The sequence below is a fragment of the Babylonia areolata genome, chromosome 24, assembly GCF_041734735.1.
Source record: "Babylonia areolata isolate BAREFJ2019XMU chromosome 24, ASM4173473v1, whole genome shotgun sequence".
In the NCBI taxonomy this organism is placed as follows: Eukaryota; Metazoa; Mollusca; class Gastropoda; order Neogastropoda; family Buccinidae; genus Babylonia; species Babylonia areolata.
Window position 1 is genome coordinate 13,981,925 of NC_134899.1, and position 5,042 is coordinate 13,986,966.

Here is a 5,042-nt window from a genome sequence, read left to right on the forward strand (position 1 = left end):
CTCTTTGAAATTGAACCTGTTCAGGTCAGGCATGAAGATGCATGCAGTTACCAGCACATAAATTGCCATCCATCTGGTGAGCTGCTTTGTGATGGTGATGCAGCGTTCGGTCGGGTGGGGTTTCCCGTGGACTGGGGCTTTGGGTTACAGAGCTGACTGATTGTTAAAAATAACACGCACGGCGCCAGGACTGCAGCTGTGTGTGCTCTGACGGATTCCTGACTTTTTTGTTTGTTTCTTGTTGTGGTATCTACAGTACACGCAAATTGTGAGCACCGCCAGTGACACCTACAGTACACACACTTGAGAGCAGCGCCAGTAACATCTACAGTACACATACTTGAGAGTAGCGTTAAACACATACAACAACTGAACTCTGAGCATCGATCAGAAAAAAAAATTGTGAACAGCGAACAGAAACGATGCACACACACATTCGGAGCGGCGGCAACATACAATGTCTGCACACATTAAAAGCAAAAACTGCCAGACAATACAAGGAAATCATTGTCAGCGGAGCCCAGGACAATGCAGTACAACCATTTCCAAGCAAAACAGAGACATACATGAGCAGTTTAATCCATCGCCTGTATGCTTTATGTTGTATTTCAATGCACTCGTGTAAATGATGATACTACACACATTTACACAAACACACCAGGTCCATTAAAAACCCTGACGCACCTTCACGAACTCGGAACTCGGAAGTCCAAAAAGAAAATGCCCACTATTTCGACGTCAGGTGGACATTACGTCAATGAAATAGAGTGCGTGCCTGGATTGAAAAAAAAGAGAGAGAAAAAAACAGTGCAGTAGTTTCTGAGCAGGTCCAGCACTCATGACAGCAGGATCCAGCATGTTCTGCTGACGTCAGAGGACCGAGACTTGTATGGTTTGTTCATATGCAGGCATTGGCCCCTCTTTCAGGGGTAAATGAACATGGCTGACAACATTCGGGTTTCAGAGCAGATGATGCATGCATTCATTATTTGCACGGAGTACATAACTTCCCTATTCTTAAGTGTGCGTGCGTGCGTGCGTGTGTGTGTGTGTGTGTGTGTGTGTGTGTGTGTGTGTGTGTGTGTGTGTGTGTGTGTGTGTGAACAAAGAAATATTTCTAATTAAGAAGGTGCTGTAGACATGACAAACTGGGCTTCAGTGCAGATCGTTATTTGTAATATTTTGGACGAATCACTTTCTCTCGAATATCCCCAAAAGCTGGACAACAAAGTACAATATGCATTTGATCTTCCTGCGAATCTTTGCATGTAGGACATGGTAAATCATTCTCGTCACAAATTTAGTATCTTTAACGATGAACTGCTTTTTCGGATATCTGTTGTCTGGACTTTGTCGTTGTATATTAAGCGACCATCGATGTACAAGATCGAATTAGGTTTCAAGTTATGACTTCGACAAAAAATCATTTGAAAGCTGAATCAGCTCTATCCGCCACTATCTCTCAACCGATGCAACCAAGACACTTGTATGCTCTCTGGTTCTCTCAAGATTGGATTACTGCAACTCTCTTTTGGCCGGCCTTCCCAAATATATGTTAGACAGACTCCAACGGATTCAGAATAACGCTGCCTGACTCATTTGCAGAGTTTCTAAATTTGACCATGTTTCTCCTCTCCTTCAGTCTCTCCACTGGTTGCCTGTTTCTGATCGAATAGACTATAAGCTATCCACTCTGACCTTTTCTGCAGTCAACGGATCTGGCCGCAAGTATCTTTCTGAACTCCTCTATATCTATACTCTGTCTCGCCAGCTCCGGTCTTCCTCTGATACTCGACTTCTCAGGATACCCAACGTCAGAAGTAAGACCTATGGACACAGATCGTTTTCTTTTTAATCGCCAAAGACGTGGAACAAGCTCCCTGATAACCTCCGTCATTCTGATTCCCACGCATCTTTTAAATCTCGTCTCAAAACTCACCTTTTCCCTCAGCAATAAGTTCAATTGTGGCAGGTCCGCTTCCTTTGCGTTAGATGTGCTTGACTATGTGTGTATACATATGTATGTGTACACAACTACATGCATGTATATGAATGTGTATTGTGTGTGCGTGTGTTTATGTAAGTTTGTGCCTGCCTATGTGTGCGTATGTGTTAGGGTAGCTGTTAGATACACATGTATGTTAAAATGTATGTATGCAGAGTGTGTGTGTGTGTGTGTGTGTGTGTGTGTGTGTGTGTGTGTAGTCACATTTTAGTGTGTGTATGTAACATAGATGTAATATTTTATGTTAACAAAAGCGTTTTTGTAAAGCACCTAGAGCAGATTTCTGGATAGTGTGCTATATAAGTATCCATTATTATTATTATTCACTGGTATGGATTGCTCACGTTACTGAAAAACAACAACCCAAAACAAAAAACAACAACTGGGTGTCCAGGAAATCATATTCAATCATATTCGTGCTAGGCTGTTCACACGTCAGTGGATATGGAATATTTTTGCATGTCCATCACTGCGTACAAGATATAGGAACCTTCGAAAAGAGATCTTGAAAATGATTATATCTTAGCATGATACAAATAATGTGTAAATAAAAAGAAAAAATATTGTTTCACAGATCTCTATGTTATTTTTATGAATGAATATATGAAAAAAAAGAAGTGTTTACTTTCGATTTTATAAGTGGAGGTGATGGTGCAGTTTGATAAAAAAAAATTGTTTCTTTGATTGTTTTTAATACTTGTTTCAAACGTCTGTTTTTTCTTCTTCGTCTGTTGTTCTCATCTTCCTGTTTCCCGTTAAGTCTAACAAAACCACTGGAAAGCATGGATGGAATGACAGTGTTGTGGAATGAAATGTTAATGATACTATTGTTGATTTCTCTCTTTTCTCTCATGTTTCGCCTTTCCGCCATGTATTCGTTATGCATGACTGTCTTTCTTTACGTGTTTTTTTTCTCCCTTGTGTATGCCTATCTTTCACAACTTGCATTTTTTCCTATTGTATGTCAGTCATGTTTTTACGAACGTTGTTTTTTGTGTGTCTGTCTTTCTCTACAAATGTTTTTTTCTTGTGTGTGTCTTTCTTTCTCAATGTATGTTTTTCCTTGTGTATGTATGTCTTTCTGTGTGTGTGTGTGTGTGTGTGTGTGTGTGTGTGTGTGTGTGTGTGTGTGTGTGTGCGTGCGTGCGTGCGTGTGTGTGTGTGTGTGTGTGTGTGTGTTTCTCAACAAACTATTTCCTTGTGTATGTCTGTCTTTGCGTATGCTTTTCTTGGGTATGTTTGTCTTTTTCAATGTATGTTTTTTTCGTGTGTGTGTGTGTGTGTGTGTGTGTGTGTGTGTGTGTGTGTGTGTGTGTGTGTGTGTCTGTCATTCACTTTGTATGCTTTTCTTTGTGTGTATATGCCTTTTACTGTGTGTTTTTTTCTTTGTGTATGTCTGTCTTTCTCTGTGTCCTGATCCAACAAGAGCACCAATGTCATATCTTGCTAAATGTTCTTGATATAGGGTGCACTTCTCGTTTTCCAACCTTTTAATTATTTTGTTGAAAGTACTGTCTTCGGGCGATTCTCTACCACGGTTGATCAGTAATATCAGTATGACTCCTTTTAGATTTTGCTACATCTAAATGATGAAAAAGCACGCACAGTTCACACTTTTCCCCATCCAAATTGATAAACACATGGACATCGGATAGCATTGCATCAAATAAATCAACTTTAAAATCCTGCACTTGCTTGATGATTAACCTGTCATATGGGCAACCACAGTGCTGCCATTGTTTGTGCAGTTTTCAATGACAACATCAGATCCTACCCAGCTATTGAATATGAATAACGATAATGTCTTTACACATATCCAGTAGACGATAACCGTCATCGTTCTGTCTTTGTCTGGCTTGAGATGTTCTTTGACAAGGTTGAAAATATTCTTCAGAGCATCCTGAATTAAAGCATTTCATCTGGCGGTTTTTTTTTTTTTTTTTTTTTTTTTTTTCTTTCTCTGTCTTTCTTCTTCTTTAGTTTAGTTCTCTTGTTTTCGTTTTACTTCCTTTCTTTGCTTCTGTTGTTTCGACTTTCTTTCTGTTTGTCTTCTTCTTTCGTTCCCCATTTGTTTCTTACCCGTCGCAGTGGTTGGTGAATGTAGTCAAACCTAATTTGATCAATTCGAATGTTCACCAATGAACAGGACATGTATGGTTGTCTTTTATGTCGGTGTATTTCATTTGTGGAAAATGTCTCCGCCGATCATTGTAATTTTTTGCTGTCAACGTTCCTGACATATTTATGTGAGCGTGATATTGAAATGATCTTAGTGGGTGTTGTGTACTGTACTGGACAGGTTTTTAATTGATTTGATTGTTTTCTTGCCTAAATTCTATATGATCACATTTCGATTGAAATTATGTTTCTTTATTCGTTTGATAGTGTACTTTCTCGGGCTTTTGCTGTTTCCTTTTTATTTTTTGGCTTTTATTTTCAACGCTGAAGGTGGGTTTCGTTTGATGCGAAAAAAAAGGTATTTTATTGATAATGTAAAGCAAATCTAAGGCATTTCAAATATGTGTATTTCACTAGCTGTTTCATGAATTATTTTGTATGTCTGTTGTATTTGTTTGTTTGTAACATGTTATAGCAACAATACTTATTTCTTCTTCTTTTTTTACTTTGTTATTAGCTATCATTATTTTGTCAGTGATTTGTTTGTTTGTTCATAGTTTGACGATATGATTGGTACGTTGTTTTCTTTGAATAGGTGGAAAGTTACAATTTTGCGATGGAAACTGTTCTTTCATTAATGGTCAACAACTTCCTTTTTCTTTTACTTGCTTAGAAACACTAGTGTTATAACCTGTTCTTTCCAGCAAAATCCAAGGTCTTGAGTTGAGATTCGTTCATGTCTACGAATGTCTGTTTGAGTCAATGTAACTATGTATCAAAAGGTGTCCATCTCAGCCCTGATTTGGTTTTTGTGGTTGGCTGGAGTATGGACAACAAGAAAAACAATGTATATTAGTCTTTTTTGTATATCGGTCTATCTGACATTCATATGTTAAACCTTTACTTCCTGTAAACAAGC